The sequence below is a fragment of the Gambusia affinis genome, linkage group LG13, assembly GCF_019740435.1.
Source record: "Gambusia affinis linkage group LG13, SWU_Gaff_1.0, whole genome shotgun sequence".
Lineage (NCBI taxonomy): Eukaryota > Metazoa > Chordata > Actinopteri > Cyprinodontiformes > Poeciliidae > Gambusia > Gambusia affinis.
The window spans coordinates 12,240,586-12,267,304 of record NC_057880.1 but is presented as its reverse complement, the minus strand read 5'-3'; the positions used below and the strand labels follow the sequence as shown (position 1 = coordinate 12,267,304).

Genomic DNA, 26,719 nt, shown 5'->3' with positions numbered 1-26,719 from the left:
GAATGGCCCAGTTCAGACTCAGTTCCAATCAAGACTATTTTGCAAAGAAAGGTATGATAAAATATATATATATGTGTGTGTGTGTGTGGGCACCAGCAACCCTCCCGGCCCCTCTAAGGGACAAGGGTGAACAGAAAATGAATGGATGGATGGATATATATATGTAAATGTATCAATTGGGAGGTGATAAATTTAGCATAAATCATGATAGAAATCCCAAGCTTCAGTTTAACTTTGGGTGGCGCCAAAGCGCAAGAAATGAGGTGGTGGGTGTCCAGCCTGCCCCAGCTATCGATAAATACACCGGGAGATTTCGTTTTATGTCTCTGACCGTCTCTACATCGCGGCCGGATGATGTATGGATCCATTTAGCGGGTAGTCGGATTTGCCACCCATCAACAACGGAGAGTGGGCAATAGATACAAGGACCGATATCTCAGTAGTTTATTATTATTTTTATTTGCACTGGAAAACGTTAACATCTGGTCACTGGGCTCTTCTGCTTTTAAATAGAGAAAAGAAAAGAAAAAGGACACGAACATGGACAACTTTGTCATCTGCGGAGGAGAAAGTGAACTGCACGCTTAAAGTGAGGGGAGATCAGTTTGTGAGAGACGGAGCTGCGATCCCCTCGGATTGAAGATTATGTTGGGTTAACGACGTCTGAAGGACACCGAGAACGGGATTAGGTCGTGTGCAGTCAAACATACTTCTCGTTATTACTGCGTGTTGTCCTCTGAAAATTTGCGCGATGACCTTTGATGACTTGGAATATAGCGGCTGCGCCCGTAAGGTAAGAGAGGATCATTTAAGTCACTGATTAGTTTTCTTAAAGCTGTGGGAATTTATTACTGGAAGATGTACTGGATAGAGAAATTAAGTAAAAAAAAATAAAAAAATAAAAATAAATAAAATAAAATAAAAAAAAAAAGCCTATGTGGTTGGATTTTTTTTTCCTCTTCCAAGATACACGTTGGTGCTATTGCATTCCTGTGCATAACTTGCAGGTGCAACAGTGGCGCTCACACTTAAAAAGCATAGTGCAACTTTATCCAGGGAAGCTGAATGCATTCTAGATTCTGCACGTCCCTCTCTGTATAATTTGCAGAATGTATGAATGTTCAGGGTGGCTATGCAGTTCATTGTTTTGTCCTGTCTCTTCTCTGAGCTGGGTTACCAACTCATATGAAGATTCACCTTCTCCACTAACAAATGTGATTTGGACGTGGCATCTTTGTCAACTGTCCACACTGCAATAGATGTCATGTTTTCGGAAAAATTGTCAACGGAGACATCTTGCTTCAAAGAAAATGTGACATAATCAGTTTGATTATCAGGCTATGTTCCTTTTATACTTTGAAAAACAAGAGTTGATATGCTTTCACATTTACTGCCAAAATATTATTACAAGTATAAATCCAGTAGACTGCTGATTTTTCACGTGGTTCATATTGCATAAATTATTGCATTCAGATTAACTGTGTCTTAGTGGGAAGAACAGTTATCTCTCAGTTGCTGGTTTGATTCCATCTTCCTCCTGCCACATCTTCATGCCCCTCTGGAGACTTTTACCCAAGTTATACCGATCTGAGTATCAGTGTATGAATTTATGTGTATTTGGGAGAATGCGTGAAATGTCTTTGAGTAGCAGTATGACGAGATAAAAAAACTACATAAATTCACTTAACTTACCTGCAAGATTTTGTGAATATAAACCCACAACCAGCTCAGACTGATAAGATCAGCTCTGTTTGAGCTTTTTCAGAGCCCCTTATATTTATAATTATTGCCCCAGTGTGCCTCATATTCTAATTTGATTTTATGTGTGTTAGGGTAAGCTGTTGGAGGTTGGCAAGCTTTCATCTGGCTGGACACAGTCATGCTGATGTTGTCTCCTGGAGCATGTGCACAGTGCTTCTAACAGCGAGTGAATCAGGGAAAAGCCACATGATCCTATTAGATAATATTTGAGGGATCTGTTTAAAATTCTTTTCTCTTGTTTTCTCCCCTAACATCTGGCTTGCTCTGCTCTGCTCTCTCTTGTGATACATTTATTTATTTATTTATTTATTTTTGTATACGTGTGCGCGCGTGTGTGTACTACCACTTCCAACGTTTGGGCAATGGCTTAGAAGTGTGTGGGGAATATTTAAAAAGCCCTGCTGCAGGATGTCTTCCTCAATCTAGGGTTGACCTGTTCTTTCCAGAGGCACACATTTTGGGAAATGAAAGATGAAGAGCAGCGTGACTCAGGCCAGTCAGAGTCCATTTATATTCTGCCTGAGTCCCGCTCCATAGGCAGCCCATTGTCGTGGCTCACTCAGTGGGGTAGTCTTTAGAAAGGGGTTAAAAGCCAGCATGTAAATAAATAAACTTGAAAACTACTAAATAAATGAATTCTGATTCAGTTTGCCCATGTAAAATTACGTACATAAATCAAAACAGCTGGAAAAAAGGGCAAAATAAATGCATTGCGGTGTAATACTAAAAGAGTAGTTTTCTATTTCATTCTATCTAAGTTATACATGTATTTAGTAACATAAAATGAAGATGCGATTTGTGCAGTCATTGTGTTTGTTAATTGTGATTTGTAAGGCTATTTTGAATGACAGTGCCATTTTTTTGGTTTGCTGTGATTTTGAAAAGTAGATTGAAAGCTGAGGTTGAATTCTAAACAGTTTTACCTTCACATACAGATTTTGTGATTATGAAATTTACTGTCTGCTCAAAGAAATGTCACCACTTCACTAAAGCCACTAAGCCTCTTATTTGACAATTACCGCATGATTGATTATGTTTTAGCTGGCACAAAGTTATTTATCAACAGCTGACGCAGAGTTTTTTTCTCATTTCCTTTTTATATTGAGAAACACATTCTGTGGAGGAGGAAAAAATGTTAGTTTGTTTAAGAAAGGTCAAATCATTGACTACTTGTTGCAGACTTTTTTTTATTATTTTTTTTGCTTCTGCTAAAACAACATGTCCACTTTTGTCCTGTGTTCCGTTTGCCTTCAATTTTATTTCTATATTTAAAATAGCACTAAAATATTGTCAATGTGCACAACAGATTATTTTTCTTTTACTTTGTAGTTTATGAAAATACACATGCTGTATATGGAGCTGTGTGGGGGAGGAGTGGGGAGGGGCGCTTTCTGAGGCGGAAGGTCGGCTGGGAACTGACAGAGCTTTGGGGAAATAGGTGGAGCTTTGTATTAGCGGGTGATTAGGCTTCCCTGAATGACTGCCACTGGAGATTTAAGGACTCTTCAAATATGCATCAAAGACTCAAAGCAACACTCTGGGTATCATTTTGATGAGGGAATAACATTATAACATCATATAAAGTTCAAAAAGTTGATTTTACTTAGCACCACCTCCCTGCCTCCCGATAAAAAAATGACTAAACCATACCTCAGGGAAAATTGTATCTGTAATTGTTTATAATTGACAGAGGGAGCTTGACAGATGGGCTTAAATTTGCTATATGTTTTTTTAATTATTTTTATTTTTGTCATGAATCTGAAAACCTTTTAGCAGTTTAGTCTGGGGTAGATTCATTTGGTGCATGTTCTTGTCAATGCATGGCTTGTGAGTTTTCCTGTGCTGCAGCACAGAGAAGACCGAGATAAAAATGTTGTAGAAGCCGCCGTATCCGGTTATTATTATTTTTGTTCTAATGGCTCTTGTGGTTCCTAGTCCATGTAGTTTTCTTTTTCTTTACTTTGACCTTTTATGCGAAAATATTTAATGAATCAAGTCTAACAGAGAACACTGAACATGTCAAGTGCAAGGGGATGTGTAGGAAGGAACCTTTCATCAACAGAATAAGGTTATCTTTGAAAAAAATGAATAAACCATGAGTGAAAATTACTTCCCTGATGCTTTGAAGCTAATGGGGAAACCTCAGATAAACCGAAATAAAAATTTAAAAAATGCTCCATTCACCCAGTACTTTGCTTTGGTTCACATAAATCCCAAACCTTTTTAATTGTCTCCTTTATCCCTTTATAGCCATCACCATCTCCGTCTGCTGTACTCTCCACAAGATGAGAATGTAGTGTTTTTGGTGCATGTTGAACAAAGTTGGTCAGCAGAAGTGTGTAAATGCAGACAGTCATGGCCCATTACTTCACCACTGAGTGGTAGTAGATTTACCACTGAAAATGATTTTTTGGTCCAGTGAAAGAAATGATTTTTCCCTCCCTATATGTAATAGGATAAACACTTTTACCATAAGTGAAACAAAATGGTAGAAAATAGTGTGTTTTTGCAATTTATAAAACTCTGTGTACAGTACAATAAAATGCTTAAAAATAAATAGACTTTTTCGCTAGAATCATTGCAAAACAATTTACATTCTGGCTAAAGTGTTTACCACGAAGAGAGAGGCCTTGTTTTGGGAACACCATGGAAATGCTTTGATATTCAATAAGATATCATAAATGAAGTACATAGGGTAAACAGAATTTGTGTTATATTTTTTTCATATTACAGTAAATATTAAAAACAGCTGGGCTTTGAATAACCCACATCCATCTTGAGTGCAATGTGGACCGGTCCAGCTTTGGGTTAATTTAACACAGCAGTGCTGAGTTGTGGGTTTGACCCTCTGTTGAATTCTATTAATTATTTGACAGTTTAATCATTTGCAAAATGATACATGTTGTTAATGACCTAAAGTGATGCTAATGACTAGAGATGGTAGATGAGCTATTATTTATTTTTTTGGTCAGGTCATCCTCCTAGAGAAGTCGGCCACGTGCTTTGATTAACGGGGAAAAAACAACAACAACAAACCCCCCCCCCAAAAAAAAAAAACAGCTGTGTCATTTTTAGTTTGATCATTTGCATTGAAGGAGCGAGGATTCGATCAGTTTTCCTACCACGAAAGGACCAACCCGGACAATATTTCTGCTATTTTTTATATAAGTCAAAACCATTTTAAAAAAATCTGAAACCTCTCCGCAAGCTTTCTATTTTTAGTGTATCGAGAACCTTCTCCTCAGAAACTACTCTTGCAGTCCTTTTCTTGAGCTAAATATGGTGCAAGAGTAACCATGACTCCTACCAAACCACATTTTCAACCAAAGTAATGTGTTATAGGGACTACTTTATATATATTAAAAAAAATACCAGAGTGGGTTGAAATATCTTCAACACATAAAATAATTAAAACAGATATAATAATAATATATAATTGCTAGAAGCAGAAAGCAGAAATAAGCAAAACAAGAAATGCATATATATTAACTATGTCATGATTATCTACACAGCTAAAGTTCAATCCCTTCAGCATGAACATATAATTTGGGGAAAAGTTCCAGATTTTTTAAATGTATTGCTTACATTAAAAAGCGATACATTGCTTTTTAATGTACCGCTTTTTCATGTGTCTGTGTTTATGTTTATGTTTGGGTTTAGATCTAAGATAAGCCCTTGTGTATTTGATTTAATTCTTGTTCTTGCTATTGTTAAAGTTATTCTCCGCACTCCGCAAGTTCTCAGTTAGTATAAAGTATAATTTCTTTTTGTAAGAAATCACAAGCCCAGATGTGCAAAAATACAGGAGGAAAGAAAAAAGATGGGACAACCTTCCTGTTATTCATCTTAATCTCATTAAAGTCAATTCAACTGAATTACAGGTTTATGGTAAAATATGCAGTTTCTTTTGTTGGCTGTGTGTTTAATTTGTTTTTGATGGCTGCTGTCTTCTCAAAGTGGAATATTAAAGACATGAGCTGTGCACAATAAGTTTGCAGGTCACAGCTTCCCACTTTGCAGAAGTCATGTCAGATCTCATTTTTTGTTTCCTGTTTTCATTTCTTGAAGGCTGTTGCCAGATGGATGGGTAGAAAATTCTCCTTGGAACAGAGCAAACACAGTTTAATCTGAGCAAGAGTAGAAAATTCAGAACATTTATCTAGTTAGTAAGCTAAAGTACAAAGAAAAGTATCCTAGCAGCTCCTTGAAAAGGTCATCAACTTTAATATGATGCAAGAATCCTTCAGCTGCTGTGACAGATCTGCTGCAAATTCATTTCATTCTATTAATTGCTTTGCAATACTTCTCTCTGTTCATCTTAAGAAAGAGCAGAACTTGGACACAGTCCTGGTCACTTGGTAACCGATGCAGGGCTGCGCAAATAAAGACTTGTCTAAACATTTCATTACTTAAGGTGATGAATGCTTGTGAAATATCTATTCAAAATAAAGTTTGCTGTTTTTGATGATGGCTGTTTGGTTGTGTATATATTTGGATTCAAACTCCTGGACAGGATCTCTGCTGATGGATGTGGCGAGAAAAGGGATTGCAGAGTCAGTGCAGTCCTTACGCTCACAGACTGTCAACCTGCCAGCACTCAACTGAAACCCCCAAGTGATTGCATACAGACTTTAACACACTCAAACATGAAGCATTGAGGCTGGTAAAAAAAAAATAAGTAAAAAATCTGTATTCTGCCAAAGGCACTGCATATTTTAAAGCAGGAGAAATATTTTTAGTTTTAATCTGCAATTATTAGTCCTACTATTAAAAGCAGGCAGACTCACAGAATTTGATTATTTCTACCCAAAATCATTCTCTTCTGGTTTTCAGAGAAACAAAATTGTATTGACGTCAATCACTTTAATTTGTATGTCAGAACATAAACTCTGAAAACTATTTTAGTTTTGCTATTTAAATACTCTTAAAAAAGGATATGATGAGAGCTTTTCTCTTTTCTCCATATTTGAGGAGATGCTAAAGCAGAAGCCCTTGCCTCCGCGAATTAAATATTTCCAAATAGGTTCTGATATTTGAATGTAAACTCTGCGTAAACCTTTTGTGTTCAGCATGGACGGCTGGCTTTAAATGTTTTGTTTGCAAAGGAAAATGCAGAACTCCTGCCATAAATTTCAAAGTTGACAGGAAATATGACAAGCAGGAGGAGATGACCGAAATAAAAATTCTGAGGATTTTTAGCATCCTTTCACCAATGTTCCAGCTATAGTTGAGGGTTGACCCAAAGTGTCCTGTCTCCATAGGAGAGCCATTATCAGGGGAGAAAAACTAATGCAGAAACACCCCATAAAACCTCTTCATCTTAGCTTTGTCTGCAGCCAAAGGGATACAGCCATAGAAATGAGAAGGTAAAAGGACTGAATCTGAACTGGCTTGTTTGAACAACTTTGTTGGCAGACATCCCTTGAAAGAAGATGACCTTTTCAGAAGTTTATTTGTGCAACGCTGATTCAAAACACCATCCACATCATCATTGCACGCCTTCATCAAAAACCCCCCGAAAAAAACAAGTTTAAACAACCTCAGAGTCCCAGTAACACAACACAGTAATAGCATGATAAAAACTGTGGCATAATAACAGATAACGCAATTCACCATGGCACGGAGAAGGAAAAAAAAAAAAAAAAAAAAAAAAAGAAGAAGCCTGAAAGAACGCATTTCTTACCAATGGAATTAGAAATTTTAATGACAGCATCAGGAGAATATCCAAGCATATTTAACAAGAAAGGCAATAATGTTGCTGTGGTACTGTAATGAGTCAGCATGGTAGAGAGCAAGTTTACTGCGTGAGTATGATTTAGCAGAAAATCAGTAATATTTTTTTTTACGCAAAACTTATTAACATGAGAAAAGGAAGATGATTTTATTTGCCTGAACAAAATATCTATCTAGTGTAGTTTGGACACCCAAAAATATATGAACAGATTTTTCTTGACATCCAAAAATGTGATTCTGACTACATTATTGCTTTCACTAATACCTGCAATTCTGTGGAGATCTGTGAGTCAATAGGGAAACCCACTATTGACTCACACATAGTCAATAGTAATCATGGACAGTATCACAGGACTGTCCATGATTTTTATATAGCAGCTATTTCTGAATATTCAAGCCACAATGATCGACTCTGCAGGGCTCTTGTCTACAAAGCTCCATTGTAAAATAAGACTGTCCTAATACAAAGATAGCTGTGCTTGATACCAATAACATAATAGAGGAACAGAATAGCTTTAATCAAAAGTAAACTGCGATAGTAAATTTACTCAGCATGATGGCTATCTGGCTCTCCGAATCCAAAAACCCCAGACGTAGGATTTTCACTTATCCCGCTTTCTGACACTTAGCCCAAGTGTATTCCAAAACATGTTGTCACAATGGGAGGGATAATGACACACAAAATAATCCTTTTTATAATTAATAATGACTTCATGTAACACAAAACCTAATTGTGGAATCACAATTAGCATCAAAAAGGTATTAATCATATAAAGCATATCAATTCAGTAATTCAGCTTTTGGATGGCTTGTTACAGGTGCCACCCAAAAGTTCTTCAGTCACAAAAAGTGTTTGTTTTATGCACGACTCCTAAGACAGTTTGGTTTAAGATGAACGTCTTGTCATTCCTGCCTTCCACTGTGGTTACTCTATCTCCTCTAAATCTAATTAAAACATTAAAATCTTGTAAAGTTAAAGCAAGGTTGTTAAAGATTAAAGGTTGTTGCAAAAATGTTTATCTGGATCCCTGTGCTTTCCGTTGTTGTATACAAATGCATTATCTCTTCTAAGTGTACGTTACATATAGGATCCATGTATTCAAGTGGATAATTACATATTTGTTTTCTAGATTAAAATGTTGACCTCTCATATTATGGAGGCTGTATCTTCTATATGGATGTGTTAATGAAACCCTGAACGTGGGAAAAAAGTGTGGGAGGTTTTATTACATCTCAGGAAACTGTACAGCAGCCACACAAACCTTGCAATGCACGTAAATTCACTGAAACTCACAGTGGTGCTCATGTCAGTTTTTAATTGCAGCATTTTTTTTTTCTCTATTTTTCCACCATTACCAAACAGAGCATGGCGAAGCCATCCAATTAAAAAGTAAATCATTGATCATATTTGACAGTTTATCCAGTGAGCAGATTCATCTGCTTGTCTCTGTGGATGAGCCCTTTTTCATGGCTGCTGAAGGTGTCCTCATATACTGACAGTCTAGTCCTCTACAAATACATTGCCCAGCAAACTTATAACAGAAAAAACTGTTAATTTTCTTAATGTCGGTTAAATGTGCTTCACTTTTACAGTTTTAGTCATAAGCCACAGTGCTAATGTGAATATGCCATCTTGTACTCCAGAAGGTTCCTCTGGGAGCCAAAGGTGAAACAAACTCTCATGTTGCTTTCATGTTTCCAATTATAGCTTTAATCTGATTGACTGTCTTTTTGCAGAGCCGTTCCATTGCAATTCATTTAACTCTTTTCTTTACCCAAGGCAAATAGAGAAACTTTACATCACACAATATGTTAAGTAAAAACATGTACTTTTGTTGTATTTGAACATCAAAGAGCTGTCCCTGAAATTTACTAGCAGGTCAGTGTCAGGTTTTGTTTCCAGATTTCTTTAGACAATTGTGGAATTCCTCAGTCTTTTCCTCTTTAGGTCTCTGTTTTATTCTGCTTTGTGGTGGCTTATCATACAGCAGTCTAAATAGTTAAGTTAGAAAGTAATTAAAGGATTATTTATAAAGCACCTTTCAAGATAAAAATCAAAAATGCTTCAGCTGAACGATAAAGAAGATACAATATATTAAAATTTCTAGTTGATATGAGACAAAATGTACAAAACGCCAGAGAGGAATGAATGTTTTTCTAAGACCCTGTAGAAACCCATGGATGCATAAAGTCTCTTTGTTGCAATTCTGCTTTGGAGTGACCTATCATTGCTTCCAGACAAGGTTTGCCATTTTACAGTGTTCTTCATTGAACACTGTAAAATCCCTAATGCAAGTTAATAATCTGTTATTATCTGATGAAATGGAAATAATCTCACCATCAACAGCTGCCAAAAAAGTATAAATGACAATAGATTTTTTGAAAGATGGCCACTAAGTAAAACCCTTTATAGTCCTCTGTACCCTGAAGGAATGTGGTTTATCCTGGTTCACTTAAAAAGAAGCTTATTCAGCATATAAACACCTTGAACATCAAGCTTATCAACACTTATTCTGCATTACTTAAACCTTGCCAAATCATTAATTTTATGAAAATGTATAAACTTCAACACTTGGACGAAACTAGCATCATTAAAAGTAAAGATTTTTTGCAGTGAACAGATCTTTTATTTATTCACTATGTGCAATTTAATTAATTAAGCAGAGGATGGTTAGACATTTGCAGAAGATGTATCAGTATTTAAAGTGGATGTAGATGTAAAAAGTTGTTCATCAATGTTTTTTCCATACCTTTCATTCAAGACTTCTGAAATGTTTGAGAGAGCTCTCTGTTCTTTAGCATACAGTATGTTCAAAAATCAGAACTGTCAACTTGTCAGATATTAACCTTGTAGTTGTTAAAACTAATTGATAGATATGTTGTAAAAGGTAATGTTTTGTTGGTATTTTCAGAAAGATAACGTTCAAAATGAGTGGGGAAAATGTGATGTGTAGCTATAATACCACAACAATCCCATAGTTCCTGAATACCAGATGACCTTCTAATTGACCTCTACTGCAGGTTACAAAGTGAGCTTTTCACTCCGACCACCAACCCCTATATGTTTCTCATTTCACAAAAGCTCCCCTAGCACCGACAACTCTCCTCTCTTTAGACCCCTGCCTTGACCTAAGATCCCTGAGGAAGATGCATATTGGATTTTTCAGAATCACAGAATCACTGTTGTTTATGTCTTCTGGTGCAGAAGAATCCAGAAGAATTCTTCTTACATATTTTTTTTCTAGATTAAGATGTTGACATTTCATATTATGGCGGCTGTATCTTTTATATGGATTTGTTAATGACACCCTGAACGTGGGAAAAATAGTCAGGGGACTACTGGGAAGTTCCCTAACTATTTCCCAAATAGTTGGGAACTATTTTTCATAAATCAGAACTGTCAACTTGTCAGATATTAACCTTGTAGTTGTTAAAACCTTGTAGTGATGCAGATTTAAGACGCATCACTTAAATCTGCATCTTAAGTGATGCATTGCTTACATCACTTAAGTGGAAATCTAATAAAATGTTCAGACTGTAGACACTTTGAAAACTATTTGTTATGAATCTGACTTATTACCACACATAGAACAGACATAAATTAGATGGGTTGAAAAGATCATAATTGGACCACTCAGACTGCCATAAAAAAAAACAAAAATGTCGGAAATGGTTTGGATTCGGTCAAAAATAAATTACCAAAATCAAATTTGGATTTCATTTGCCTGCTGAGGGAGTAGTGTTAGACACTGTTTGGAAAAAGGCCCAGCTGGGACTCTAATCCCTGCCCTACTACTCTACTCCCAATTATTCACTCTGTCCTGTGTTTGTCCATCACTACATTGCTTGGCTCGTCCACAAAACAAGACAGGACTAGACTGCAACTAATAATTTGATCTGCATGTTAGACTTCTAAAGGTTTGCGGTCAGAAAAAGGGCACCGAAAGTCTCTGCAGGCCCTACACGCCCTGTAGACGAACTATTTAGACTTTTACACACAGATCAGTGCTACAGAGCACTGTAGCACTTGGGTGGGGGGGAAACAGAGATAGTTTCTTCCCCCCCCAAGTTGTTTCTCTGAAGACCACTTAAGTTAGAGTCCTCACACCGATACCGTATTTTCCCACACAGAAAACTTATAAACAGAACTAAGTGAGGTTTCACATGAGGTTTCATCATAACTACACTAGTTAATTTGAAATAATATTACTTCTATAGAACATGGCTTGAAGAAGAAACTCTTGTAATTTCTTTAAACGACAAAGTAATCATTTCACAAAAGCTTTATGTACACATATGAAACTCTAATTCTCCCTTCGTTTACGGCCAAAGGACTCCTGTTTCTCTCCGTGACTTACTTATATGGGTCTTGGTCTCAAGAAAGTTTTAGACGTTGGAGTGACATTTTCACAATCTTGTTCACTTTCTTTAAGTAAGGTTTCGCATCTTTTGCTGATGCTACAGATGATTACTGTAACTGCAGTGTCTGAATCACGTCCAGGCAGCATAGACAGCTGTGTATTTAGACAGCTAAAGTGAAATTGTTTCTCAAAAGTGCAGACGGGAAAATGGAGTCACCGAGGGCTGAAAACAAGGCTGGCTCAGTAATGTTATGTACAGCACCGACTGCAACGTAGGTATGGTTACATCAACCTGAAGCAGCAAAGTGAGGATGCAATTTAGATTAATGTTGAGTTTTACTAGTACAAAGATTGCTCAAGTAATATTTATTAATCAAGGATTTAATAGATAAAGTATTATATATTGTGTTGCATACTGAGATATTATGGTTACGTTGCTAATTCTGTTATGGGCAGAAACGTGGGTGGGCTGTGAGCTTGCAGGAGCTGTGGTTGCAGTGATACTCAGCAATGGAGAACCTCAAAGTTGTGGTTTTAATTGACTCAGCTAAACTCAGATAAACACTTTGTCCTTAAGACGATCAGCCTGAGGTGCAAATAATCAAGATTAAAGATCAAAATCACAAATCTATCTGTATTGTGACAGTTTATTTTATTTTATCTTTTCAACATGGCAGCCTTTGGATTTAAAGTGTTCCTGACCACTGACATGACTTAAACAAATGAGCTATGCACTTTCTTTTTGTGTACACTGAAACTTTTAGTAATAAACATTTCTCGCAGAATAATAAAAATGCAGAGTGTTTTCGTCTTTAGTAATTGGGTCAAACATCGTCACCATCTTGTGACATAATGAGGGTAAATTAACCCATTTAATCCCAAATTTTTTCCTGCAAAATAAGTGCATGCATTTCAATCCTTGGACCTCCCTAACACATGGTATTTATGAATTATTACATGTTATGTTGGTTATGTTCGTGAAAATGTGGGTTTTATACTCTGCAACAGTTGTTGCCGGTGGAAAACTGCACAGTTTAAATTACACAAATATGACCTATTTATAAATAAAAAAATATTAAAAAAAATGATGAGACACATGATCTATTATAACAAAGAATGGTTACAAGAGTGTTCGGAAATATTTTAGATACATAAAGATTCAATGACATTGTCATTGTCGCAATGTGCTTAGTGACCTTTGACCTCATTTAGTCATTTCATCAATGAGGCAAGCTCAAGTGAAAATGTTAATATGAACAAATCTGCATCTGAGAGGAAATTCTCCCAGATGCTACACCTTGTCCCTGTCCTAAACTCGTTTCAGGCGTGGCGTCATCTTGTAGTTTTCATTCAGTGCATAGACCACATTTTGTGTAAAGGATTACCTTTTGGGGGCGTGAAATAGGGTAGAGTTTAAACTGTGGGAGTGACAGTGATGTAGAAGACGTCATTTTGAGGTTCCTTCTGGTCTAGAAGATCTAAAATATCTGATAGTTTTAAGCTGTGTGGGAACAGCAAAGTATACAGAATAAACAGCAAACCATTGACACATAGCATAAAATAATAATAATAATAATAATAATAATAATAATAATAATAATAATAATAATAATAATAATAATAATAATAATAACATTTTTCTTTATATATCAGTAGAAGACAATTCAAAGAACATATGTTCAAAATATTTTATTTATATTTGTTTATTTAAATATTTTACTTTTGAAATAAACAAATTGACTTCCTCTTGTACGGATTTGTGACAGACATTTACCTACAGTGTTACAGGCAGGAAGCAAAGAGGTCATGTGACCTTTCACACTAGCTGCATGAAATTGATGTTGGTTCTAGTAGATACACCATTATTTTATTTTCAAAATTTTAATTAGTTCCCAAAAGTCAAAACAATTCTTTTAGAGCTTCCCGAAGTTAGAAAAAATGCCTGGCAACAATTGTTGTCGATGGGATCAACAAACAACTAAGCCAGAGTACACAGAAGCAAGAAAGTTGTGAGTGATTTTAACAAAGATTTGATTTCTCTGAAGTTTTTGGTCACAATTAGCATTCATTTTGACTGCAGGAAATTTCACTCTGTTCTAGTTCCATGCCATGCTCAGGACCTGTTGGAACACAACCGGAACTTGAACCTTTTATTTCACTAACTAGATTGAATTAAACCAAAAGTAACTATGAATAATTATTATGTTCATAGATCTGCTCATTACCATTCAGCGCTTTGGCGGTGACAGATGTCCAGCTCCAGCCCTTAACTGTTGGACCCTTCGTCCCCAGAAATGTCTGAGTCGTTGTTGCTTCCTGAACTATATGACTCAGAAAAAACAGGTTTGCAGTCCTTCAGTAGAACTAGCCTCCTCTGCTTCATCTTTACATAGCTTCTTCATCCAAAACGTCTTCAATGACACTTTAAGCAATGTAGTCAAAATATATTCACCAATATTTACACATGAACTTTAATGAAATGAATAACCCCCCCCAAAAAAGGAAAATATTCATATCACAGCAAATTAATGTTAATGTTGTTGCGCTGGCAAAGATCTGAAACTCCTGCAGAGTGTTGACCAGAGTTGTTTCTCGGTTGCGTGTGCGTTTTTCAGAGAGATGTGCTGCTTTCATAGCTGCAAAACCAAGGTAATTTCGCTTTTAAAGTTTATGCATGTGCTCCTTGTGCTGCTCATACTACACTTCTCCACACTGAGCAGCTCTTTGATAGCAGACTCCATGTCCATCATTCCACTGCAGTGGTTGAAATGTTGTTTGGACTTCACAAGGTCCAGCCTTCACTCATGCAGTTACATAAATCATAGGCCAATCAAAGACTTCAATCAGCTGACAATCAAATTCCTTAGCACAGCTTGCATTACTAATAAAGTGGTAATGAAAAATGGCAGAGAACGGCACAAGCTCTGATAATGGTGACAAACATATCTGGTTAAGGAAGAGGTTAAAGCCATGCTTTGTGGAGAATTGACTTAGGCGTCATATGTCCAAGGCACTAACAACCAGCTTGGACCAGTGATGATCAATGTTCCCATGCTATTTATACCAAATTCTGATCATGCTATTGGTTGAGTTAAAAATTTGTACATAAACTGGCTTGTAAGTGTATGTTCTTGTGAAATCTGCAGGGTGATGAACAAAATGGTGAGGTGATGTCATGAGTGTTTCTTTGTTCACTTCTGATAATTGTTCATCTACATCGCTTCATTAATTTAAAACCTGTCATCTCAACCCTCCCATGGTCTTAAAATAAAATGTCACGGTCAGACAGTGGGGAAGCGGTGTGGGGTTGTCCCGTCAGACCATTAATTTCCAAAACCACACGAAGACAAACTTGTAAAAGTTCACATGGGCTCAGTGTAACCCTGCTGGGCCACACACAGATTATAAAGGAGGGGTAAGTAGACATTACAAACTTTTATACTTATATGAAAACACCCCTCCCTAAAATCCCAGTATAATCTGGGTAAAAACCTAACCGTGAATCAAAATAACATTCTGTGCTCTACTATAAAATATTCACACAAAGAAAATACATATGTTCTTCAGTAAGACTTTATACTCTTTAGATTGCTATTTCTTTCAAATTCACTCCTGTCAGGGTCCCAAACAACAAACATTTAAGCCACTTATGCCAAATTGTGACACAATTATTAACTTGGAAACAGCAAATTGAGGGCTCATAAAGCTGCTGATAATTGGATTGATCCTTCTTTGACAATATCTATCTTAAATAGCCATCTTGAAAAGTGCACCAATTCTGCAGCAATATTACATAGATCTGCTGGCATTTTCATTGTTGCTGCCTGAGGACTGCTGATCAGCACTAGCTAGTCTTCTGCAAAAAATTATTCCTTTAAGTTAAATGTATTTCTTAAGGTGCATTAATGAGGTCTTAGGGTTTCATGAGTTAGATTCTTGAGAAAGTGAAAGAATTCATTTAGAGAAAAGTATTTTAAATGAAAATAGTAATAAACTGCTAAAACACTCAAGTATTAGGTTTGTTATTCACAATTGTTTTCAATCATTTTTTCACCACCCTCATTCCATTATGCCTTATGTTATTTAGAAAATAACAAATTATCTTGAACAGAAAATAAATTTTAGAAATGAAACATTCAGTTGCTTGGTTTACGTTGATAAACAAGAAATCTGACTCAACTAGTATCTCTGTTCAAATTGTAAGACGTGCATTTCCGTTTATTTTGATGATTATACAATGTAAAAAAAATATACAAGTCTGACCTTCTGAATTAAAAACTGAAATAAATCTGTTTTAATTTCAATTAAATTCAAAGTTAATTTCAGGTGCAATTAACTTTTGAGGTGTAAAGAAAAAAAAAAAAAAACTCTGGTTCTTTGGAGACTGCTAGTGTCCAAAAAGCTATCTATATTGTGTGAACCATCTGCTTTGAGAAAAGTTGTTGTAAAGTTTACTTATGGTAAATAGGCTGCTTTAAAGTAATACAAAATAATGTCACACTTGACGATGATGGTACAACATTCTCAAAATTGCAACCACTGGATAAACAAGTGCATAGATCTTTTTTTATGATTTTATTGATGTCTGTGTTAAGCTGTGTCTGCTTGGCGCTGCTCTGTCAGTGTGACAACACTAATAAATTACCTTGTAATGCAGCTGGATATTATCCATGATAAACTATGTCTTGCTTTGCGTCAAGCTGTGTTTTTGGCCAACGCGCAGCTGTTCAGGCCAACTAGTCCCTTGTACTGCCAGCTTTGGCCAGCTTAAGGTGTGTTGATTGAAACGATTATTCGCAGCTTTGAATAGAAGCTGTGCAGATCCGGTCTTAGTTTTCACAGCCAGATGAAATGTCTTCTCTAAACCAAGAACAGACTGTGGAATTTTCCCAATTTTAAAATGCTTTTATTTGCTTGCTACGGTTCCCAATGGCCCTACTGGTGGTAATTTTTAGTTTAGTGCTTGAGCTTTGCCCTTACACAGTAAATGTTAGACAAACTGAATCTATGCAAACTCTTGCCAGGGATATTTTTTGTAGTTTTAATAATCAAGTGCATCTCCATGGCTCATTATCTTGGTGTAGGTAGTGACGGGTTTAATGAGCAGAATATAACAAGCCAAATCTCACGAGGAACTCTTAGGTAAGGGGGAAGATGGAAAATTAACTTTCTCTGTCAATTGGAATCAGTTTTGCTTACTCTGACCTTAGTGTGTACGGGTTCTCTTGTGGATTGTACATACAAAACAAAATAAACACGTTAAGTATAGAATGTCATCTTTCAGAACTATCCAAAATAGAAATATAGAAGAGGAACTATTAGGACTTCAGCAGAAAGATCTGTCCTTTAATGGGTATTTTTTTAAAATCTTTTGCACACTTTCAACTTTGTGCATTTGTCAACCGTGTATGTTATGTTTTATGTTTTCCTACAGTTGCCTCGTTTTGTCATATGAATTATAAGATGTGAAAAGAAAAGTTAAGGCTATATGTATGAAAAACTAATTTTACAGTTTACAGTTATTTTATAACTAATGCAGTAGGGTGGAAGTTCAGAGGACCGAACTTGGTCTTACTGTGGCACCTGAGCAGTTGAAAAGAAAACAAGATGCAGGCTGACTAAAAACATGTATTTGGGCAAATAGTGGCATAATCTACATATGGAAGTTTAGATTGTGTAGAACTATAGTAAAACTAAACTAAACCTTTTTAATTCAAATGTTTTAACCATTTTTTGTATTAAGGGTTTTTGAAGTGTAGTTTGTTTATCACAAAATGTTTCACTTTTGAATTCTTTGTGAAAATTGTTGAAGTTAAGATTAGGACCTGGTAAAGACAACGTAATATGTACATTATAATCTAGAACTGACAGAAGATGTGCTTTTTTTTTTTTTTTATGAGGTTATTGCAGTATAAAAAATTGAGTAAAAATACAAGTTTTACAAAATCCTAAGAGTTTCCCAGAAATCTAAAGAAAATTTAATTATTTTTATTCAAATGAACAAGAAAACATTTACAATGTACTGCAGAGTTTGTGTTGAATCTAAAAGTTTAAGAAATTATTTGTCCCTTTTTTTACACAGACTTGACATATATTGGAGAGATATTAGAAAACAAATCTTTTAATGACAAATGCAATTTTTACAGTTTGATGTTGTTTTCCCTTGCAGTGCCTGAATGACTTGATGTAGTTTTCACATGTGAGAACTTCAGCTTTAAATGAGTTGTCTTGTGTCGGAAAACAGGCATCACTTGTCTCAACAGAGCTTTTAAAGAGAAGAAACATAAATGTTACCGTCTTACAATTATATTTTCCAGGACTAAAAGCAAAGATATGGCTCTTTTTTTATCTAGACTTTTTAAAACCAAAATAGTTGTTTGAATGAAGCTGTTGGTACTCAAGGTATTTGTGGCTTTCAACAAGCATTTAGAAACATTAGCCATGGTAGTTGCTGATTGTAACAAATCCCTCAACTTAATGGCTAGCAAAATGTGTCCAAGGCGATAAGACTGAGCACCACAAGCTAATTAGCGTCTTAAGAAATAAAAGATTTATCAAGAACCCAATGTGTTAATGAATAATCTAATGATGCTTAGCATTATTTTTGTTACACAAAGACCATCTGTTTACTCTTCTTCTTCTCTTCTGGCTTTTTCCTTCTTGGATTACCACAGTGAATCATCTGCCTTCATTTAGTCCTTTACTCTGCATCCTCAGCCCTCATACCAACTAACTAGAGACCATCTGATTACAAGAGCAGGTTAACAAAAATATTGGTTTGCAGACTCTGGGAAGTTAGCTAGTCAGTCATAAGTATGAATGATTATGTGAAACTAACTTTATTTCACAGACACTTATATTTTCCTGCTGAGACTTGCATATTAAAACTGTTGACATTGGAAGAGAAAAGTCTCCTTCCTATGACCTCCTTTGCTATTTTGTAGTTTTTATCAATTGATAGCTTGGTATATTTGTTAAAGAAAACCAAAACAAAACACAGATGGTTAATGGAAAATAAAAAAAATGGCCTGTCTGCAGATGTACTTAGCAATCCTTCAGTAACAGCATTTAGCAGCAAAATGAATTTCCTACATTACAAATAATACAACAGAAGTTTCTTTTATGTTTTTTTTTTTTTTTTTTTTGAGGAACTGTTGCTGTAAGCTAACACATACAAGTATTACTACATAGCTGTAATGATAATGGATAGTTCACCTCCGAGTTATCAGTAGATAATGAAAGCCCTGTTCTAACACTTTAAGTCTAGATATCGCAACAAATTAATAAGACTAAGGCATCTGTTTTTGTCTATGAACAATATTAGTGTTTAGTGCAGAGGTCAATGTAAAATAAATAAATAAATAAATAAATAAATAAATAAATAAATAAATAAATAAATAAATAAATAAATAAATAAATGTTCTGCTTGCTTTGGATTTCCTGTGTCAAAACAAATCCAAACCTGAGGCAAGTAAAAATGGGCCACAGCTGGACCTTTCCATTCACTGGATGTCCTTGTTTCAGTTGTGAAATTAGATTAGTTGTCGTAATTTAGATAGGGTGTGTATTTTTACCATAATCCTCAACTTGTGTTGGTTGTTAGTTGTGACATACACCGTAGCAGTGCTTTCTGACAAAACGCATATGTCAGCAAGAAGAATAACCCCACATAAATTAAACAACTGGGTAGATTATGTTTTTGAACAAAAGCATGGCACATGTTAGTTTTAAAATCTATCTATCTATCTATCTATCTATCTATCTATCTATCTATCTATCTATCTATCTATCTATCTATCTATCTATCTATCTATCTATCTATCTATCTATCTATCTATCTATCTATCTATCTATCTATCTATCTATCTATCTATCTATCTATCTATCTATCTATCTATATATCTATCTATCTATCTATCTATTTATTTCTGTATTAAAATAGTAGCTCTTGGCAGTTCAGCTGTTGTGAAAGCAAGTTCTTGCATTCACCCACTATCTCTCTCCTCTTTAGATTTCTTTCATATTTCCTCACCTACTCCCCTCCTTTGTTTCTTTGCAGCTCCAGTCTTCCTCCTTCTAAATTTTTATGCTCCCTTTCTCGAGATGTCTATCATTTTCTTTTTTCTCTCTAGAACTTTCTTGCTCTCTTGCTTCCTTCTCATTTCTCGTGTTTTCCTTTGAAGTGGCAAACAGTAAGATGGCTTCTTGTAGGGAAATCCAATCTGAAGCTGCAGTACACAGTGCAGCGCAGCAGCATCAAGTCTTTGCGATCACAGGAGGGTGAGAAGGAAGTAGCAGCATCAGATGTGTGGCAGTATGCCCATTGTGTAGTAAATAAACTGATTGGATTGGGTGGAATTGTCTCACGCCTCATCTGTAGCGGGCCTGTGTGTTATTATTGCAACCTTACATTTATTAAATTAGTAATCTTAAAATTCAAGTTGCCAATCTGGAAAGCACAGGTACCGTCACAGATGTATAGTCAACATGCAGCAACAATGACAGTGGATGCTCAGAACCTTGATCCTCCAACTCTTAACCAAGCTGTATCAGTGCAGCTTAGCTGATAAAACCTGTGACTCGTGTCCAGAAGAAGGAAAACAAATACTCGTCTGCCTTTGTTGTTCCAACTGCTGGACCTTGACTTATGTCCATTTTAAGGCATAATTAAAAAAAAAAAACACTATGGGGGTATAATTATGTAGAACTTATTGACTGTGATGATTAAGGTAGTGAATTTCATCAGTCCAGCCTGTCACTGCAGTGGAGAAGCACAATTAGTTTTCCTTCCGTTTTCTTTTGCCTTCTCCCTGCTGTCCTTTTCTCATGTATGCACCTGACACTTTGCAGTGATAAATGCTACTCATTACTAAAGGCTGGAATTGGAAAAAAAGGCAAAATTAGTACTCTGGGAGGTTAGGCCACGACTGGGTCATATACTATCAGCTGTGAAGACATCCAAGATATGTTTATGCATTCCCACATTCTTCCTAACAGCTATATGTCATACTTATAGACGTTATAATGTATGCAGTTCTGTCATAAACATGTATCATTTCTCTCCTGGGCAGACTCTTCATTTCTGTTTATGTCTAGTCTAATGTTGATAGGTATTGATGCAAACGCTGCAGCATGTTCCTTCATGTTGCTCTTTGAGCATGTCTGCTTCCGTTTCAGATGGAGCTCCAAACTTTCACTACACAGATAAGCTTATTGGGATCATAGTCACATAGCTAATATCAAATTGTGAATAATTATGACTGCTCGACTTTCAAATGCATTTTCATTTAATTTTCATGACTTTGTGCATGCATGGAGGAGAAACATCAATCAGATTTTTTTGTTGCTCAAAAATATCTGCTCGTTGAACATTTCTAACGGCTCCAAACCAACTGGAAGACTGTCAGATAAAAGCGCTGAAGTAAATTACACTGCACTGCAAGAGAGATTTAAAAGTGGTAGACCACAATCCTCTAACAACTTGCAGCCGACCGAAGTGCGATTTGAGAAGTGATAATAAATCCTTGATGGTTGAATTTTACAGACTGATGGACAATTATGCAAAATGCCTGGAGAAGCCACGCATGGTTATTTTTTGCAAACAGAGCAATATTATTGCTGTTGAGCTTACATTTTTTTGGAAGAAAACAGTCTAATTGTATTTTATGGTAATGTTAGAGCGCTGCCTTTTTCAAACAGACCATTTTTGACTTGACAGTTGAAAGAAGATCATCTGGAAATTCTGAGAAAGATTTTAAAAGCTGTTTCTAACTACATACCTGGTCCTTAGAGGATGGGAGAAAAGCAAACAGGTCAGAGTGGTGTTTGGCTTTTATTCCTCCTCTAATAGTTTTCATTTCCACACATCAGAGAATTGATCTTTATGTCACGCATTTATTATTTGTGAATTTTATAATGAATGTTGTATTGGCCAAAAATCGACATTGAATGAGACTGACCTCGCTCCATTTGGACTAGCAAGCCTAACCAGTAGCATGACAACAAAAATATGTTGCTCTGTCCCAGGTTAAGCAGTACAGACTTCTTCACAAATTTGTCCTGTGCTTTTCAAACTGATGCTCCATCATTTTGTTGTATATTGTTATGTCCTGTTATGTAAGTTCTGTATTGTTATTATAAACAACGCATGTACCTGAAGTACCATGACTGTGCCAACTCACAGATAGCTATTTACACATCAAATCTATCTTTTCCCCTCAGTAAAATATAATTTAAGCAATATGCAGGGAACTCTGCATCGGAATTTCACTTTGTGCCATCTTCCATCTGGAAAATTACATATTTGATCAAATCCAGGAAAATATCCCCATTAATGCAAAAAATCTTCCATAGAATCAGCCTGCTCTCCATTTTGTCAACATCCCAACCCCAGGTGTTTGAAAGCTGTTTAAAGTATGCATCAATGAATAATATAATGGAAACTGACAGACAGTGTGAGGAAAATAAAAAAGGTAATGAGAAAAAGAGGAACTAAATTACATTCATTCATTTAGAGGCTGATAGACTATTGTGCTGCTGGTGAAAATACGGAAGGTAGGATTCTGTTCTTTTAAAACAAAGTTGTTTGGATATTATTAGGGCATTACTGTCCATAATTTGTTGAAAGGGTGGTATAATGCACAGTCAACAGAATTTTCAAAAAGTGCTTTTACCTCAAGATTTTTTGTTGTGTGCTTGTGATACGCTAAAACACGTACCCATTACTGTCTTTTGCAGTTCTTTGTTATTCATTTACAGTGACTTTGGTCATACATACTACAGTGGGGCATTTTGCAGACATACTGAATCAGACAGGGAAGACCACTAAGGGTTTTCAGGCAATGCTTTCTTATGTTTTATTTATGTTTGAAAGATGATTCACCTTGACATTTGCTGATGCTTTTGGTCCTAAGTGAATCTCTTGCCATCGTGAAATAGCTTGTCCAGGGTTGACCTGCTAAATTTTTAAGGGATTCCCTGTCAGTATTAGCCATTCCCTAGAAAGTGAGCGTCCATTCGGGATGTGACCGTTGTCATAAGAGGATGGGTTTTAGGCATTGCAATGTCTTTTATGCTCGGGTTGACTCAAAAGCAAAATTCACTGCAGCAATTGTGCCGTAAACCCTTGCAGTCAAGGATAAAAAACGACTTGGTGGACTGATGTCAAGTAGCAGCACCTGTACGAGTAGCAGTTAACAATGCCCACTCATTAGGATGCTTGTCTCGCTGTGATAAATCAAGTGGAAACTACAGAATTGAACAAATTCAAAAAGCTATTTGCAGATGCCAAATGTATGCAAATTTTGAGTTTGCACGTCCCATTTCTGAAACTAGACAAAAGCCTACATCTGCTGCTAAAAAAGCTATATTGAGCCAATATATTGGTGTTATTGCAGTTGACCCTAATATAGATTTATGAAAGCATATAGGGCAAAGTTCACCCATATGTATGTATAGTTATGTTAATTTTCATCAGTGTTAATGTCAATTTTTTATTTTCTTAAAGACTGGAGTTGTTTGTTCTGTGCGGATTAGATGAAAAGGGTTCTGTCTGCTAAAGGTGATTGTAATTTTAGCAACCTGGAACAAACAAAAAATAAAATAAATAATGTGACTTGCATGACATACACAAGTATTTGTCCCAAACATTACAGAAAATAGAATTCATCATCTCCTCCAGTGAAATCTACTTGATGTTTTTTGGAGAAAAAAATAACTTTTAATCAAGTAAATTGTGATATAACACTCAATTACTCTTTGAAAGTACACCCCTTATGAATATGAAACAGTCCAACTAATAGGGCTTCATAAACACGGGTTAATAAACAGAACTTAAATAAATCTGCCAAAAAAAGATCCAGGTATTTTGTGCAACGTGACTGAGGTTCAAAGTGGAGTCACTTGTATGTTGGGTTGTCGTGATGACATGAGGGCGAGATCAGAAAAACAAGAAGAGGCCATTGTTTCACTTATTTTTATAAAAGCATTTTAAAAAATGTCAAGGTAATGTCTGTATTGTTTTTATTTTGTCATTGATACATTTACCTGACATCTGCTTTATGATTTCTCAACCTTAGCTCCTTTAGGAAGCTAATTTACAGTCATTTTCAGTAAATTAGAATATGAGTTCCATGGAGGCTTTTTTGTCAGGTTAAAAGTACATTTTCAAAATAATTTTCACCTCTCAAAAGTTCTTATTTTTTTAGACATCTCGCCGGGTTCTGTTAACATATTAGATTAATACGTTCTAAGCATTAAAAAAAAAAATTCAACCCAATGCCAAGATAATAGAAATGTTCTCTAAAGGGAACAATGGTTCCTGGAGCGCAGAGAGGTGCACAATTCAAGGTCTCTTGCTTAACTAAGGACAGTCGCAGGTAAGCAAAATACAGTTTCTGGCCTTGATAAAGTTACCACTTACATAATACTCTAAGTTTTATTGTCTTTGATCCAACATGAATTCTTTCAATTGTCATTGTAAGAAGTAAACTGAATTTTCAAAAGGTGCTTTCTTTCTTTATCAGTAATACAAGTTTGAATGTCTTCTCACAGTGTTAAATTATACTTATTTTAGTGCTTTTATCAATTAATTTTTTATCAGATTAATCACACTTTAGTGCTGTGATTAATCACAATTAATCACTGTGTTTAACTTTGTAAGCTTTAAATCTGATTATGAATGTATTCAAAAATGCTTTAAAGTGTTTTAGTATCTCAAACCAAACATGTAAGAAGATTCTCAATTTTCCAGGTATTCATATCATATCCAAATCTTCATATCCAAGAAGGTTTAAAAGAATTGATTTTGTTTCCAAAGTTAATTTAGACATAAACTGGTTGTGATTTGGTGGATTAATAAGTCATCAATGTAATATGTACATACTAGTTTGGTTTTATCCAGACTTCCATCAGTGTGTTTCTTAAAGCGAGATTTGCAGCTGAGCGCACCATTTCAGCAAAAAAAAAAAAAAGTCTATTTCAGTGTTAGTGTTTTTTTCATCTCTCCTGTTTTTGATTTTTTTTTTTTTTTTTACTTTTGAGATAATGTCATCAGGCAAAGGTGATAAGATCAAATACTCAACATGATTTATTTTTATATAAACAGATATGTCACAAAGATTTAAAAATATATCTATCACTGAATTTAAGTCAACCCGTAAGAGCTCAGGTGATACAACAAATAAAATAAAAAATCTGTATTAGAATTATATTATTATCTTTGTAATTTAGTCCTGTAAAAAAAATGAGAAAATCCCCCCTGCATGTAAAAAAATGAATAAATATAAATAGAAGTAATGAGAAATATAGGAGATATAGTAAGTGAAAAGTTAAGTTTGTTTCAATATGTGTGGCAGAGTGCAGTGGGATTGATGGAGGTCATGGCTCTGAGGAAGAATTTGTGAGTTTGGATGTTTGATTTCTTATACATCTAAATCTCTGTCATGAACACAGGGGAACCTACTGTCTGTTCCCTGAGTGGGAACGCTGCTGGGCTTCTCCAGACATTGATCAACACACACCGAGTCAAGTTCTGGGAGTTGTCTTCCAAAGTCTTTTGGGCTGTTTTTCAGCACTTGAGCCAAGTTCTTTCCTCCTTGTCCTGTGGCTGCTGGTATACCACAAAATTATACACAGGCGCGGAAACTTTCAATGATGCCTCAATGGAAAAAGAAACTGAACCTTTCTCATAAAGTGTGAGTTCTTCAGGTCTTGGATTAATGCAAATCCCCAGGAACTCATCGAGAGGCTCCACATTCTTTCTGTATACTTTGTTTTAACTGGTTGTAGAGGCTATATTTTATGAACTGATCAGTCGTTGGGATTTTCACCACTGGAAAAGCTTACAGATCTTCTCTATATAGTGTTCAGTGCCGCAAAAGCATTGCTGTTATTAGTGAACAACAGCGTGGTGTTTGAGGTATAAGTGGGGATGTAGTCATGAGTTGAGCATAAACAGAAGTGGGTTCAGAACACAGTCTTGCAGACCACATCTGTTCAGGTTTAGACATCTGTCTTGTCTTATCAGTTGTGCCCTGCTGGTAATTAAAGCAGTACTCACATTACTGTGTGATGTACACACAGTAATGTGAGCAACCTCAGGTACTGAAGCTCAAGTACTTCTTTATGTAGAAGCTAATGGCTACAAATGCCACCTGAAACATGTTTTCATTGATATTGATATTTTCCAGGTGAACAGGACATCTTCATTAATTGTGCCCCCTTTTGCAAAACTAATTACAATCCAAATGAAAGGGGGTGATGTCCTTGTTGTGCCTTAGAATCAGTCTCTTGGGGCATTACAAAATGATAGGGGGGTCAACCCAACAGGGCCGTTGCACAGGTGACAGCTGGCTTTTTCTCTTCATACATAATAGAGACATGGGAGACTCAGCAACCTGTAGTGAGAGGTTAGATATAAAAATATTCCTTTGAATTGGTCAGCACAAGATTTTATTGTCCATCCTGACAACTCATCTGGACATGTGGCCTTGATGGTGTTGGTATTCTTCACCAGAGATTTCACTAGATCATGGTGATGAGTGAAAGTCTGCTGGGCTGGGGCAGCAGATCCAGCTCTTCACTGTCTTCCACTTGTCTGTCAAAATGTGAAAACAACTGTTTCATGGCGTTAGCTTGTACTTTTCACAGCTGATCTACTGTGTGTTGTGCGTGAACCCTAATGCTTATCCTCATGTTCTTAAGCCATTTTTCCAAGTGATGTTTTGTGTATCACAATATCTTGCATTTTGCCACTCTTTGGGTCCACTTTCTACCAGACTCTGTTAGGAACAATTATACCCCCTCCCATATTTCTTCCTGTATTGCATTTTTTCCATATTTACACTGGAAAAAACAGCAAAAAC

At 35.9% G+C, this 26,719-nt stretch overlaps 1 protein-coding gene across 1 annotated transcript in view; it reads left to right on the top strand.

Annotated features, from left to right (window-relative positions):
- Positions 1-340: 340 nt before the first annotated feature.
- Positions 341-26,719, top strand: part of pcdh15a (protocadherin-related 15a) — a 175,008-nt gene continuing 148,629 nt past the window's right edge. The window contains exon 1 of the mRNA XM_044137334.1: positions 341-793. The gene's annotated coding sequence lies outside the window, so the exon portion shown is untranslated. The remainder of the gene's footprint in view (positions 794-26,719) is intronic.